This window comes from Meleagris gallopavo, chromosome 12 (genome assembly GCF_000146605.3).
Source record: "Meleagris gallopavo isolate NT-WF06-2002-E0010 breed Aviagen turkey brand Nicholas breeding stock chromosome 12, Turkey_5.1, whole genome shotgun sequence".
NCBI classification, from domain to species: Eukaryota; Metazoa; Chordata; class Aves; order Galliformes; family Phasianidae; genus Meleagris; species Meleagris gallopavo.
Window position 1 is genome coordinate 13,789,665 of NC_015022.2, and position 16,881 is coordinate 13,806,545.

At 43.7% G+C, this 16,881-nt stretch overlaps 1 long non-coding RNA gene across 1 annotated transcript; it reads right to left on the reverse strand.

Annotated features, from left to right (window-relative positions):
• Positions 1-488: 488 nt before the first annotated feature.
• LOC104912855 lies at positions 489-11,983 on the reverse strand. The gene is made up of 3 exons (XR_794935.3): positions 11,964-11,983; positions 8,722-8,853; positions 489-2,087 (listed from the first exon to the last, which is right to left on the reverse strand). It is a non-coding gene; the product is annotated as an uncharacterized LOC104912855 (long non-coding RNA).
• Positions 11,984-16,881: the final 4,898 nt, after the last annotated feature.

Below are 16,881 nucleotides of genomic sequence, written 5' to 3' on the forward strand. Positions count from 1 at the left end.
ACCTATCTAAATTTAGTTCCTGCTTTTCGAAGTACTTTAGTCCTGAAGAGACATGCTATTTCCTTCAGAATCATCCAGCCTGAATCCGAAATCTGTTTTACCAAAGTGGGGAAAGATTCTCTGGCTTTCATCTCAACCTGCAGCGCTGCTCAACCCACCAGTACTTACATGTTATACCATCCTGGAGAACAACCTGCTCGGCCCCATCATCAGTTCCTCTACTATCACTTAGTAGCTGACATGAAATATTGCTTAGTAACAGTACTGTGGAATGACTCAAATTCATTCCATGAATGAAAATAGCAATGCATTTTTATATTGCCTTGATGACTAATGGTAACACAACAGTCTCCCGTGGGATTTTTCCATGCCAGCTGAGTGGGATGTTTGCGAAGCCTTTGCGAAGTCACAGTTACAGAAAGCAAGCTACATTATGGGAGCTACTCTGATGAAAGCACAAGGCTGCTGGGGAAAAAAAAATCTCCCTTCTCCTCCTCTTACGGACTGCAGGGCCCATGGGAACCATGCAGAACCAGCATAGGTTATGGTATCATGACAAAGCAGTCTGGTGTTCTCAGCAATCATCAATTCCACAGGAAAAAAAAAAAAAAGGCAACTCACTGCAAGGATGGTTCTTTGCCAGATACTCTGCAGTCTCCTTGAAGGGTTGTAACTGTAGGAGTAAGTCAAGCAAACACTGGGACGATCCTAAGACAAACAGAAAACGTGTGGTTCCCAAGAAAAGCAAGGTTCTCCAGGGAGCTTTTAAACCCAAACTATGAAGGTTTCAAGGGTGAAGCAAATGAAGAGTAAACGCATCAAAGAGAAATCTGAGCTGCATCTGTGGTTATTCTAGAGGAAAACCACAACGTGAAGAAACAAAACCAGTTAGGCTTGCCTTTTCTAATGACTGCCTGGAAAGTATACATGCTTGTGGTTTCCTTAGCCTGATCCATCCAGATGCAGCTATCTCATTTTATTAGTGTCCTCCCACAGCTCTGACCTCTGCAGCGCGAAGCACAGCAGGGAGTAATGGTTCAAAATGCATCCTTGAGTTTAATGGGATTTGCCAAGCAGGTGGTAAGGGAAAACTTCCAGTTTTTTACAGATTAAGATCACTTATATAAAGCTGCTGTGACATATAAGTAGTGGTCTTTCTGCAGTCAAATCATTCCGTGTGAGGACTTACTCTGCTTAGAAAAAAGGTAATACAGATGATTGGTACACAAGTTACAGTAAGCGTAGGACACACAACAGTACAAAACACTTAAACTCCCTATGGAAGGGCAGAAAATTACAAAAATATATCTTTTTTTTTTAAATCCAAGATTGTTGTAGTTTAGGGCATGTCTGATTCCTCCTATTTCCCTGTGATCTCATTTATTGTTGGTCTGATCAGAGCTCCTAGGGACAATGAAAATGTCATTATGAAAGCATAGTGCAACTGTAATGTTTAAAAAATCAGTAGCAAGTCAAGAAAATTTTCTGCATGAGTCAACCTCTCACCTTTTTCCCCTTAAAATCCTATACTAAACATAGTACTGCATTTCAACATGGCTTACATTTTTACCACCTAAAGTCACAAGTCACTTCTGTAAGGCCAGAAAGAAAATACCCTTCTTAATATTTAAATGTATGAGCTGTCCTACAGCGAGCAAAGTTTAACAGTGATGAAAGTACTGAATTGGGAAAATAAGTCCTTGAGGCAGCTTGATTGAATCTTCCTCTTCTTCCTTCTTCTGCAAAACTTATTTAGACCATAATGAGCTGCAAGTTAGTACACAGGGCTGAATCTTGTCATGCTTTAGTGACATAGCAGTCCTCTTGAAGCAAGAGGGAGCTGAGTTGGCGAGGAGGAACTCCATCATTCCAACATAGTGGTTTGGAAACCAGGGAACCGAATGGTGACATTTTGGTCGGAAGATTTGTAGCCTGCCGTACAAACAGCACCTCGAGGAGATGAGGCTTGGTTTGGTTGTAATGCTGCAGAGATGAAAGCCTCTCCTTTCACAGTTATGGCTTCAGCAGGTCCCTCAACAGCAGAATGCCATCTGGCAGGGCACCAGTGCTCCACAGAACTGCTCTACCTGGAAAGAAGCAGGGGAAATTAGTGCTTTTGTAGATTTGCAATTAAATAGCTCACAGACAGAGATGAGAACTGATGTGCATGGTATGGGGAAAAAAGCCTCAAAGGCAGTGTTATTCACTGATTGCTATCAGTTCCCTCCAGCAGCTGATTTCCACATTGACAATGGACACTGATAGGAGGTTACTGTTATGCCAGGAGAAGGCAGACCAAGCAAAGGAAAAGAGCAGCACACCAGACAACCACCAGATTGTGTGGTCAGCCACTGTGCAGGCCAGAGCAGGGAGCGTGCACACAGGAGGAGGTTCCCATATCACTGCACGTGGAATAACATCTTGGACCTAACAGCTTTTTTCACATCAGTGCAGCTCCTGGCCAACCAGCATGTGTGGATTATTCACCTTGCAATGGATTCTCCTGCTGACTCCCTGTCGCTTTAACTGCCTCAGGATTTAACAGCTAAAGACAAAAAAGAGAAAAAAAAGTCTTAATAGAAACTTGTTATACTGTCGTGCATGAGGTGAGCACCTTCCCATAGGACTGCACTGCCTGCACATAATCAGCTGAACTGGCCAGCAGAATGTGGTGTGCTCTGTAACAAGTGTGAGGGAAGAGAAGCTGTCCTTCAAAACCTAAGCAAAAAGTGCTCTCTAACTATGTATTTCCTCCCCTGCTGCAGATCCACAGGAAATCATAAACAGCAGCATCAAAGCTTTGGCAACTTGCTGTATTTATGGCAAGCAGCTGACTGAGTCTGTGATTTGCACCCCCTTCAGATGAGGGTAAATGATACACCTCCATTTATACACAACCTGTCACTGCTGCTGAAAAAAAAATTTAAGCTGCTACAAACCCCAGTGCAATTCACCTAGCATCATCCATAAAGGCCTGAGGCTTTCACTTGCCAAAAATCCATTACAGCTGCTCCCTTGAGAGCAAACACGCTGCTTTAACAAGCAGACAATGCCCCGCTCTGTTCAGGGCTGCGCACGCAGTTAGGATCTGGAAAAGATGTATTCAAAGAGAAGACACCAATATTGCAATCGTATATTTTGCAGAGAGACTCCCAGAAGACTGGAGCACATCAAAGCTGAGCCCCACGACGGTGATGAAGATGTATTCGCACAGTTCAGTGCTATCAGCACCTGAAAAGGGGTGAATCCAGAAATAATGTGCTCTGCCAGCCCTTCGGTACAGCGCATCTTTCCTCTGAAACGTCCCACCAGCTCTCCAAAGCCCTTTAGTCCAATGATGAGTGCATAAATGTTACTGACCTTCTCTCTGCCTGCCACCACTCCTCGCACATAAATCTTTCCGCTTTCAAGAGCGCTTTGGAAGATGCATTCCTAAAATGCTTCTGTGCTCTGCTGGTACTGCTGCTGTTAGAGGGAGAGGTGGCAATCCATGTGGAAAACAAACTGAGACATTTCACTTAGCTGACAGGAGGGACAGAAGCTTCAATGTGCCCCGAGAAAAACTCGTGGCTTTCTTTCAGTTCTTATTTAGGAGTCAGACATCTGGGTTGGGAAAATTCCACCTCTGATATTTAATTTCTGAGGTCTTCCTTGACTGCGGGCTCTCGCGTGGTGCGTCTCAGCCTGGACTCCAAAGGCTCTGCAGGAACAGTTGTGAAACTCACCCAGCTGGGCCCAGCAAGTACAGCAGGAGCAGAATGCACTGCCTCGAGCAGCTGCATTTCAGCAGGGAGAGGAGATGCTGATCTCCCAGATTACTGAAGTGCTTTCAAAGTGTTCGGGTACAAGGTACCACAGAATTTATTCAGTGCTTGTTTTGCTTTTTCTATTGAAGCTGACAAGAAATCCCCCAATGAATGACGCTGGAGTTAATAAGCTTAATAACCTAACAATTTTAATTACGTTTTCAGAAACTGGTTCTTTTCACAACTGTTCTAATCTCTTTTTCTCCTATTACTTAAAGCATTCTGCTTGCATTGTGATGAGGGATGAATGAAGTTTATTGGGGGTGTTTGCCTGTCATCTATTCCCTTCCTTTACTCTTCTTGAGTATCATGCAGTGCTATCGTGTAGGAGATCAGAAAATCTATGTAACTTTCTTTCAAGAAGGCGAAGGAAAGTGCTAATATAGCAAAGAGGATAGGAACATTTTAAAATCAAGACCTACTGATGGGGTGAGAAAGCACAGCAAAGGATGGGATTTACCTTTCCATTTAGCTCATTTTCCAAGATGTAATCCCATCATAAAACATGAAATAAATACCTGACAGGTGGAAAATGATGACCAGTAATGTTGATATTGTCCAAAATCAACTGGACATGGATAACTTTCAGCCTTCTGCAGCACAGATTGAATCGGTGATCAAGAAATAAGCATTCTTTATGTTCAGTTTGCTTTCTCTGTGTAGCTCTGTAATAACTTCAGAGTAATTCTTTAACTTTTTATCCCAATGTCTCATTCAAAACCAGAGCAAATACACCAAAAGCTATCCTCCATATTAAAGAAACATTCCCATGAAGCTTTTCAAAGAGGTGCTAATATCCAAGTGATTAGGCATCTTTGCACTGTGACAATCTCTGATTTACACTTTCAGCCTCTTGTCACATAGAAATTGTGCTCTCAGGATTAGAGAAGCCATTGACGGAACCATTTCCTCTGACTGCAATAAGATTGCAAAAGGGGCATCTAATCCAGCACCCTTGAGCTCCTGTGTCTGACAGAGGCAGGCAGTGGGTGGCTTTTGCCTCCATGGAAAAGATTATATTTGGTTGAGATCTGAAGTGTCTCATTAGGTTGCTTTATGGAAAGAGACAGCTCTTCCTTGGCCCCGTGGAAGAAGAGAGTGGGGGATCTATTGGGAGCCCCAAATATTAGAGCCTCCTCAAGAAAAATGTAAACACCTTCATCCAGCAGCCCAATTTACACTGCCTGCTGTTCTTTGATGCCTCATGTAAGGCTGCAAACAAATACTTGCAAGGACAAAGCATGAAAGGAAAGAAAATTAGCTGCATGAGAACAATTGGAGAGGTCTATGTGCCTTCTCCCCTGTTGCTGCCAGACATCAACTGCCTTTTAATTAGGGCTGTTTGCATTGCATGGGGAACGTGGCTCAGAATCTTAATTACTCCCCCAAACACAGACATGTCAATGTGTACATCTCAACAATCTGAAGGGGACCCCAAACAAACCAGCCCTGAGTCCACCCCCATCATCCTCAGCAAAGACTTAAGCTACAAACTCGAAATGAGACTCCATGTGAGCTGTTTATCAGCTTGAGAAATATGTCAATACTGAGGTGATATATTTAGTGTTATGTACAAGAGGCACCTAACGTCGTGGTAATCCAAGGTCAGCACTTCAGGAGTCCCATAACTGCCATGCAGGTAGCAGCCCTATGAATCTAAAAGCATGTAATTGTCTTAGAGCCCACGAGTAACATTTGAGCTGAATGATGCTCATACTCCGTTGTGGCCCTACTGCATTGTATTTTGGAAACAATTCCATTTCCACAGTGTTTTAAATATATTTATGGTGCTTTCCTGGTGGAAAGTATTGGGCAAAGGCTGTAGCAAGTCACAACTTTCTGGAGAATGGACTCTTTTCCTTGTACTTTACAGCCTTTAAATCACCACTGAACAGCTCCAAAGAACACAGCTAATTTTATATGACTTTCTGCAGCCAGGAAGGCTTCAAAAATTCTAGGTTTCAGTGACAGAAAGTTGGTTTCTGCAGCAGATGTGGTAGCGCATATGTTACAATATTGAGTGATGTGCCCAGCCAATAGGCTTATCTTTCCCTACCAGCATGTCATGAGGAAAGAAAGAATTAAAAAAAAAAATATCAGAATGACACCTCTTTTGTCAGCTATAGCACTGCACCAGCGGATCTTCCCATAGCACGGGGCTGAATGAGGTTCAGCCTCTCTGAAAGCAATCCTTGGGATGGTGCAGTCACAGGAGTGCTTTATGTGAAGCAGCACCTTGCCAAAATCCCCACGCCAGGAACTGGTAGCACAGACAGGGGCCAGAAGTCTGTTGTACCATAGGCCAAGCGAGTGCTGCTGCTAGGAGGTTGATTGAATAAATCCAAACAACTGATAGTGACTGCTGGCAAGGAGGCACCTTCGTGTGAATATAAAAATAAATACATAAAAGGGAGCACAGTACATCCTAGCCTATGGGTATTCGTCAGGAGGCACCTGTTGCTCCTGTATCCCCCTCACAACTGCTTCCAGGTTGCTGTGGTTCGTTACACACTGCTGTAGTTTAGCTTACGAGCTGAGACAGCAACATCATGCCATTCCTCATGCAACAGCCCCAGTGACAACTGTGCAGGTTCACCTGATGTGTTTGCACTTTTTGGATATAAAGGAGAGGGGAAGCAGTTTTCCTGCTGCAATAATTAACAAAAGTTCCTTCAAATCTGCAGGCACTTGCTGAACACCTATAACAATCCTATCACTCCAGTTATGTGGGTACCCACATATATTTATAACTCCTTTTAGCTACAGGCAGGCATTAGAGATACCTCTCTTTACATGACCTTGCTGGAATCTGCCTCCAGCTGTGAAAAAAAACAAACAAAACAAAACAAAAGCCATAGGTGGCAAAAGTTAACTATTATTCTTTGATGGGGTGGGGAATTCCAGCTTCTACCAGGTGTTCTGTTAATTCACCAAGCATTGAGGGCACATCTGAGATGCTCGCTTATCTTGACACAAGTGCTACAAAGGAGTTCTTGACTAGTTCAGGGGGGATTTTGGTGGACAAACTTGGTATTGTGTGGTTGCAAAGATCCTTTACTGGTTAACAGGAGACAGGAACTACTCGAGATGTGGTCTCTGAGAGGCACAAAGGAATCAGGAAGCAAATGTATCTTCAAAGAAGCTTTCTGATGCTCAGTCCTGCTAAGGGATGTCTGTAAGATGATATTCCCCTCTAGACTGAAGTAGCACTGTTTGAGCTCAAACTGTACGGACTTCAGGAAATATGGAATTTAATAGCTGTTGTACTGTGGCAGAAAGGAGAAATTCCCACAGATGAAGAGAGGACAGGTTGGCTAAGAATCAAAATCCCCTGTTGTCTCTGAACAGAGAATCACACAAGGTGAGATGAGCCATTTGAACTGCAAAGGAACCCACGAACACTAAATAGCTTTTGGGAAAGCATCAGTACAGCATGTGCTCCAGGAGAGCAATGTCAGATTACACGACTCTCATGAGTCACAGACTTTCCAGCACGCTCTCTTCTTTGTTCATCTAACATTTTACTATTAGATATCTTATCCTGAAGCATTGCCATGATGGAGAATCTTCTGTTCTCTGTCTTTGGAAAATCCCTCTGATGCTGCTACTGTAAGGTCACAGAGAAAGTACTCAGTTATTTCTGCTTAGTGAAGAGGAAGCAGGGCATGAGAAGGAAGGCTGCTGAAGGAGGCTGTGGTGAGATAGATTTCTTCAAGTTTAACAAAGTCTGGGTCAAACAAGCTGCTTGAGGAACAGTACAACCCGAGATTATTACTGTAAACAAAGAACAGCTACAGGGAATGGCAATAGGATGTCAAGGACTTAAAGGAGCCTTCTAATTCAGGCACTAATTACTTATGTTTAGCAGCATGACTCACACCCTTCATTGTTTTGAAACTTCCAACTACAGCCTGACTTGTACAGAGAAATAATGCAGTTATTTTGATAATGACCAGCAGAATGTGTGGTGCTGTGTGTTTTAGATGCTGGCATACAAGTGCTTAGAACAAATACGTCGTTCCCCTTTCTAAAGTTAAGAGATGGGCAACTTGAGTGAAGTCTGAGTACTTTCCAGTTAGGAGTTGTCAAGATGTGCATTTTTATAATTAGAAAAGCTTATTTCAGCCAAAGAGAGACAGATTTTAGGGTAGGCCATATTTGGTTAAGAATGCAACTCAAGTGCTGCATATTGCTGGATGCAAATAAAAATAAGAGATGCAGATACCCTCGTGCCATAAATCAGTGTGCAACATCATTACATGCTGAGTGTCTGCAATAAATCTCAGGTCCAGAATAGGCACCAAAAGGTTTGGATCGTCACATTGCTTCTATCTCAGAACAGACAAACACATTTAGGGAAAGTTTGTTGCTAAGGGATAATTGCTGCAAGGCTAGGGAGTGACCACAGTCTTTTCTCTGTCACAGAACAACACCGCAGCACATCTGAATCCAGAGGTCAGTGCAAATTTGCCACTGTTTCCTTTCCTACCATACTGCAATAACAGTGCCTGAAAAAGCAGGCCTTGACACACAGTCCTCTATCTAGAATGTGTGGAGGCACTGTGAGTGTGCAGGAATGATTGCTGACAACTGCTGGAGAGGGGAAGTTCAGTCTGTTAAACCTTGTTAGCTATGTGGGGCATGTGTATCCTACTGAGCTGCTCTGCAAAGGAAAGAGGAGGGCAGAGAGAGCCTCAGGGTAGCAAAGTGGTTATTATAAGCGAAGGAGAGTAAGGAGCAGATGTGTGCTGAGAAACTAGGCACAGGAGCTGTAAAGCAGAGTGATAAGGCTCAGGCAAAGTGAAAGGGAGACAGTGATTGCCTCATCTCTGTCAAGGAGGCTCAGTGGAGAGAAAAGAACAACCTTTCCTAATAGCTCAGTAGAAATTCTGACTGAATGGGCTTGCAGCCATACCTGTATTTCACATCAAACACTGTTGAGTCTTCATCCTCATCATCTTCTTCATTCAGAGGAGCCATTTCTACCCGCTCAGCTGGAGTGGTGATTATGTCATACTTCCTGGTCTTCTTAATCCTCTTTCCTGACCTGAAACAACAGAGGTGGGGAGGTTAAGGTTCATGTCTATACAGTATTCCTTAGAGGATAAAGCTGTTTCCTGTAGACACAAGCCCACCAACAGTCAATCACCGGTCTGTTAGAGACCTCCCCAGACACAAAGGCCATGGAGCCAGTCTGCAGCCCGTCCTCCTGCTGCCTTTCCAGGGCTCCCATTTGTTCCTGTCAGTGTACAGAACCATTTCTTGTCAACTGCAATCTGGATCAACGTCAGTTTTTTCAGCTGCTGACAATCCAGAGATCATTTGGCATCCAGGGCTAGCACTGAGCAGCAGTACACTGCGCCGTCCTGCTGCCATGCTCAGTAAGCGAGGCACAGGCTTAATCAGCAGAAGCAACCAGTGGTTCAGAGAATGTTTAAATGGGACAGCTCAGGTTAACTCTACTGAAATGAGGGTATTCCTGGTAGGATCCTAAGGAGTGAAAGGGTTGGCGATATTTGGGTGCAAACAGCCCGCTCTCTTTTTCTTGCTATCAAGCCTGTCTCAAGGCTCCTCCAGCAAAACCCCTTAGCCTTGTCTGAGAAGATCTGTGCTCAGTGCTGTAGGAGTGCTATGAAAAATAACAGTTGCGATTTGTAGCCAACTGTACTTTTCTCCTCCCACAACAGCCTCATGTTCCTTCTGAACTGGAGATACTCAAGTGCTTGCACACCCCAGGATTTTGTAAGATCTATTTTCAAATACTTACTTTCAATTAACAAACAATTGGCACGTGCCTTTTTGGCTAATTCCCTGCCCTTAGTTTGAATTGGGTGGGTCCTTTTTACTTCACCTACTTGTCCAGTGTATATTAGGAAGGTCGCACTGCTTATGCATGAATCCAGTTTCATGATCAGACAGTGAAGAAGGTGTTGATGTGTACAGCTTGCCTTCAGGAAGGAAAGACAATGTCTTTGCAGAATTTTCCCTTTAACCTTTAATAAAACAACTGGCAACTGCCAAGCATGAGCTGATGCAGGCACAAGCAAGCAACCCCTAATTTCTGGTAATCACAGCTATTGTTCAGAGCAGGTCAGGACTGTGCTTTCACTGTCAAGAAGCCTTGCCCTGGCATGTTGTGCAAGGTGTGCTGGATTTGACACTGCCATTTTTGCACCAAGAACAAATGTCCTGTAAAGAGTTACACAGCAGGGAGATCCAAGGTGTAGCCGTTACCAAGAGACTGGGACTTGGAGCTGGGACTTGAAGCTGGTCGCATCTCCACCAGAGCTGACTACAGTGGTCCCATCTGGGCTTAAATGAAGTTTAAATTAGTGAGCTTAAGAGCTCCAGCCTCAGTGCCTCTGCATAGTATGGCTTTTGGCTTTAGTCTGAGGCTGAAGAAAGAGGTGCCGTCCCCTTGGGATGGATGTGTTTGCATTTCCTCCCTGGTTGGTTGCAACGGAAGAATGGAGACAGACATCTTCTGTCACCTAATCCTTACAGCAATCTGTGCTGCTGTACCTCACAGGGTGGGTTGTGCCATTACTGCTGCTGGTGAAACACGCCATTTTATATCCAATACAGTAGGAATCTTAACCTAAACACTTGAAATTTTTTTCTGAAAGCACTTGTCTGTATCATTCTGCTTCTCAGCCAAGACCCAACAGCTAAGCGATGCAGGGAGGTCTCAACTTACACGTAATGCATTGCTTTTACAGGAATCATTTACTCACGCTGTGAAGCATAAACACACACAAATTCTAACCTATGTCTACCTGTCAGAACCAACGAAGCGCAGTCTTAGCACTTCACCTTATGTCTACAGATTGCAATAGCTTTCCATAGGTTCCCAGTTTAAGAGCCTACCCGCATATCTTGCTCATGTTAATGAGAAGCAGCCTTCCTCATTCCCTTCTTATTCTGCAGAGTTCATCTTAGAACAGTAAGTCTGGAGTGTCTGAAGCAATTACTGCAGAATAGCTATCTTTAGAAATGGCAAGCTAGAACCCTTTAGCCTCCAGCAATTAATTAGTCTATTTGGGCTCCATTTTAAAGGGGACCCGGAGCAGAACTCGCTGCACAGTTATCTCTTAATCCTCTGTAACCCTCACTTAACCGTGGCATTCATTTAGAAAAGAGAAGAAGTTGGTTTTGCTGGTTTTTGGCTCAGCCTCTACAATCATTTGCCCAAAAGGCAAGCTATTTTCTCCATGAATTCGGCACCATTTTAACTAGCTAATTTATCACGAATTTTTGCGACGGTCACTTTTCTCACACTGGCTCATTTGGACAACTCCCCTAGGCTTCATCAGCACCAGAATCATTACCCAGGCTACTTTGAAGGAAAACATTAAGACTCTCCCTGTACGCACGCAAAACAAGTTTGTCTGTTGGGAAACTGCCGCACATGAAAACTGCTCAGCCTCGGTAGGATCCCTTTAATCATCAGTGTTGGCAATGCGAAAGGAAAAGCACTGGATCCAGGGGGTGGGAGCAGATTATCTTTTGTCTGCAGGCAGACGGCAGCGTCAGCAGAGTAGTGCAGGGAGGAACTAGAGAATACGAATGTTTCATGAACTTTTGAGACCTCTCAGGTAGGATGAGGATACGTCAGGCTTCGTGGGTCTATTTTCTACGCGCTTTTTCCTTTTTGTGGTGGTTTTTTTAATATATTTTAAGCAAACAAGAAAGCGCTGAAAGCTGTGGCCAGAGTATATCCCTGCCATAGCAACAAGGTGAATGAAACCCTCAATGAAACCCTCAGAGTGATTTCATTTGGGTAGGAGTGATAGTGCATGTTGCTTCTGCTGTCCAACTCCAGCCACCTCCTGTAAATGGGAGTGAGGGTGCAGAGGCAGCAGGGCAGGATGGAGCTTGGGATCATCAGAGGCTGGGATGGAAGGAGGTACTGCGGAGTGTCTGCACTGTGCAAGTCCCAGCAGCTGATGCTAACAGCTCCTTATGGCTTTACCACCAACTCTGGAGCCGCCATACAACCAGCATGGGGTAGGAAAAAGAAGCTGGCTATAGCCAGAAATATCAGCTTTCCACTTGAGACCCGGTATTGCTCCCACCCAAACCAGCTAGCCTTAACAGAAGGCAGATTTAGTGAGTGCAAAGCTTAACTGAGACAGAACGAAGAAGAACTGATCGGACCTGACGTGGAGGGCTGCTTCCAAGCGTTCCTGAGCTATTCAGCCTCTGTCCTTCTTGCTTATTTGCATTCCCCTTGGGCTGGAATGCCTCAGGCACTGCATACCACGCTGGTGTCTGGCCCGTAAGAAATCAGATGTATTCCCTTCACCGCACAGCACGGGGAGGGAGGACACGCAAAGATGGGCTGGAGCAGAATGCTGACTTTGTGTCTCTGTATTTTGACCCGGGGCTATTTAGATCAAGCAGCAGTCACATGCAGAACTTCATCCTTCGTTCTGAGGCATCATGTGGTGGAGTAAATGCCCACGCCAACTCGCTGGTTCATTATTTACGCCTCTCATCTATTTTAGTCGACAACCCTGATATACAAAGATAATGCTTTTCTTGACCCATAGAGAGAGGTCTCTGCATTTCTAATCTACCATTTACACTTCCTGCCAACAGCTGCGAAGGTAGAAGGCCATGCCCTGGGGAAAAAAAGGAAAGAGAAGAAAAGCCACGGCTATCCTTTCATAGTAGAATGTTTATTGAAGCCTGATTAAGCCAGCTACAAACCTCCCCCTACAAATGCAGCAATGCTCTATCGAGAGCAGAATTGGGGCCAGTTTATTTCCAGTACGTGAATTTCTTTAGCAGTTAAATATGGAAAAAATATTCCAAAAAATATGGAAATACTAAGCTGGGGAAACTCCAGGCTTATTAGTGGCTGATAAATTAGATCAGTGGTATTTCATTACTGTTGATCAGTCTGAGTATCTCTGCTCTCTGGGTGGTGCTGTACATACTGAAGTTAAACCATCAAGTTAAGTCCTCGTGTGCTCTCAGGGTATGTGGTGTCTGTTGCAAACCAAAGCCGTTTTTTATAGCAAAGTCCTTGAGATGGAATATACGTGGTCGCAAAAGCAAAGTGCCAACTTGCTTAATGGCATGGCTACTAAGAGGGATCTGATAGCTATTGGGAATAACTTCAGGAACATCTAAATGAGACACTGCTGTGGTTCCATGAAACCCACAAGCAATTAAAATACATCAGTCGTGGTGTTAGCCTGTACTTTCAAGCATTTCAGTACAGTCTGACTGGATGTGCTCAGGAACTATCCTTCTTTTATAGGACAAAGCTATAGAAATGTTTATGATCTACCCAAATGCTTTAAGCCAGTGAATCCCAAAACAAGAAACAATCTATTCTGTCATGACTCCTCAGAGAGCTGCAAAGAGCCCAAGACAGCATTACACAGAACCCATCTTCCTTCCTTCTGCCAATTTGCTGTCGTGCTCAGATGAAGTCTTACCAGGTACACGGCCTCTGAGACCCAGGACAAATGTCCCGTCTGTCATTCTTCTCTCTGTGGCTCTCACTAAACTGCACACAGCTTAAATGAAGCTTTCCATCTGGGATCACAAATCTATGCTCAGAGTATCCTTTTTTCCCTCCATTTAAAGTCCTTTTAACAGTGAGGATTTCTTTTCTGTTCCTGGCAGAGGTCTGTTCTTTGCTGGAGTACTCTGACTCGTTATAATATAATTAGTTTTAAATCAGTGCAACTCTCTGGGGTTAAGGCTTGGATGGCCCAGAGCCACTGCCAGCTTTTAGAACAATGGGTCTTGTATCCTGTGATCATATGCCTGAACATTTCTCTCAAGCTAACTAATTGATACTGGTTTTGCAATTATTGGAAAACCAAGCTTAAGATGGTATTTGAGGAAGGAATTGTAAAGAAACATGTAATGCAGCAAAGCAACGAGTAATAAAACCTGCAGTAGCTTTCCTCTAAAAATACAGGTAAGCAGCAGCTGTTTCTAGCCTGGGCTTTGTTCATTCAAGGGCACGTCAAGACACATAGCAAACACTATTACAGATGGTGCTCTGCACCTACAGCTTTGGGTTGCTTTCAGCTGGCACATTTGAGCACATGTAACTTCTCCAGTTTTCCCAGAAGGCATATGGCTGTATGTGCTGGTAGACCATATCTGAAACATGATGTTTCCTGAGAGCTGATCCCAAGGATTGTATTACAATTAAACGAACTGTGCTGCGCCAGGACAGAAAAAATATTAGAATCTGAAGGTAGAAAAGCAAAATTCAAAACACAGATCAAGTAGTCCACTTGAACTGCAGAGATCATTCATAAGCTGTTTCAATAAACTGTGCTTTTAGGGAATACAACTTACTCAGTTATTTGATTGGGAACAACATGAAATTTGGTCTGCTAGGGGAAGGATCTTGGTTTGAGAGCATGCAGTGCCCAGGGACATAAAGGGAGAAGGTTCAGAACTGGACTTGCAAAAAAAGTGATAATAATAATAATATTCAATTACTGTAGCCAATTAAGCCTTGCCTCACGCAGACAAGCAGCAATGTGTTAGCAGGCCTTTCTGGTCCCCAGCAGCCACAGACAGACAGAAAATTCAGATCACTCTGGGTAATTCTCATTCTGAATCGCACAACCATCAAATGGATTCAGAGCATAACACTCCTAAAAGGAATGAACAGGAATCCCTGAAATGTTGTCTTAACAATAGAGCCAGAAAGCTAGAAATCCATCCGTCCACGCTGTAGTTAAACAACTACAAATAATATATAGAGAAATATATTAGAATGAAATTGCAAAAAAAAAAAAGAAAAAAAAATAACCAATACTGGTGACAAAAATATCTGGCCACTTGATAGTTTATTTCATCTCTATAATTCATATCTGAAAGGATAATTTACTTCCAGCAATCCAGAGCAATTTCACAGTGAAGGTTTAATCAAAGATTGGATTCCAGCAAAATCTCTTTAATAGGAATCCATGACACTTACAAAAAAAAAAAAAAAAGCAATGTTTTTGACTAAGCATGAACAAAGCTCTTATTCTGGCAGAGGAAAGCTTTACATTTATTGAGGGTAAATCTCTTATCTCTTTTGCAACAGCATCTCCTCCAATCTGTTTTGTCAGCTACAAGTGTGACATGGTACAAACATACCTGTTGGTATTTTTGTCTCGTTTCCCAGCTGGGATAATTATTTATAAACAAGTGCTCTGCCTGATAAACGTTTTTTTGAAGCTAAAACCTTCATTTCCCATTTTTCTTGCAGGGTCGATTAAAAATATAGGAGAGATCTCAGAGGGATTTTTCTTTCTTAACACATCTTTAATGCAACATTAACTCTGACAAGTTGCATAACAATGACTTTGGCATGGGATAATTCATCCACCATTCCAATGTGACTTTAATGTGGACCTATTTCTGCTGATTATGGTATAGGGAAAGGTCTTTATAGGCTATCAGTTTGCATACTTTGGCTAGAAATATTCACTTATGCCAGATCTGTTTGATACAAGGTCTTGCTTTACATCCAGAAGAAACTGAGGCAGAGGGTACAAGCCCTCTAAGGGCAGAAAGCAAGAGGGCTACAAACTTATGCTTTTCATTTGGCACTTACTTACAGACTTGCTAATTCTCATGTTTGTCCATTAGAACTGTATGAAGCTGAAAAGTGGTCGATGTTGATTAAAATAATTATTTTTGATATTCTACTTGCTTCTCCTGACCCGCTTCGCTTTAACGAGCAGATCTTTCCTTGTGTTGTCTTTGCCAGCTACTGCAATGGAATTTAGTTAAATGTCAATTTCTTTAGAAAAACGGCAGTTCTGATCCTCTCAGTCTCTAAGTCCACATTTAATAAGACTGCAGTTGTGATCGCTGCTGTTCCCAACACAGAATTAATTCAGAAACAGGAGAAGGGGAGAATTCAGCTGCAGCCACCGTGTAAATACAAAGGAGCTGCTTGGAAACAGAACAAGGAAGAATCTGCAAACTCTACTTGTTCAGTCACTTCTGTCACCTCCGACGCAGCGCACGCCTCCTCCCAGCTCCTCTTCCTGGACAGCGAGCTGCTCCACTTTCCAGGCACCCTCCTGCAGCCTGTACCTACAAGTCAGATCACTGCTAACTACTGAAAGTTTGTAATCTTCTATGGCAAAGTTAGGAGAGAACAGGCAATAACTTCGTCATCTGCAAAACAGGAACAGCTTTTAGGACTGCATGGGGACTCTCACCACTACTCTGAGATAAATAATAACACTAACAGTGCCAAAAGGAGATTGATATTCATTTCTATTTCTGCTTCAGCAACAAGCCAACCGGAGGACTGGCTTTTTAAAGCAACTGAGTTTAAATTGTTCTTGTTCCTCCAAGCAGGAGACGTTAGATAAGATTCAAGGACTGTTGGCCTAACTCAAGCACGTGCCAGCACCAACCTGCTCCAGCAGCGTGACTGAATGGGTCTCCTCTGGCTGCACACACTGTGTGGACCAGAGATGAGCACCAAGCAGATGCAAACCACCGCCAAGCTTCCTGCTTCCACCAGCCCTTCTTGCAGCTCTGCGAGCCATCAAGAGCTTTTTGCCCTTTTGTAATGTGTGTGGGAATTTGCATCCATCAGCATCTACACAACAGAACACCCAGGGGTGTTGTTCCAACTGATGTACTGCCATCGGCTTTGGGCTGGACCTTCTCAAACCAAGCCTACCTGCTTAAGCTTAACTTAAAAAAGAAGTGTTCTAGACCTGGTGTGACTTCTGCAACAGGGACATCTGCACGGCCCCATCTGCAGGCAAAGCACCGAGGCTGGAAGGCTCCTCTCTGGGTCACTCTGTCCCATATAGGCTCACCGTGTTCACTCAGGCTGAGTGTCTTCATGGCCAGAGCCTCGCAGGGCTGCCTCCTTCACAATAACACAGCAAACTGTTTCCTTACATTGGGATGGAAAGTGTTGACTGTCTTCCCCAGTCTGTGGGCAGCGCTAAGAGCCTGGATCCATCTCCTTCACACCAAGTAACCTGTAACAATGCCCCGCTGTCTCACCCACCACGATGACGTGAAACAGAGCGAGGACCTATCCACACCACACTAAAAGGGCCTCGAAACCCCC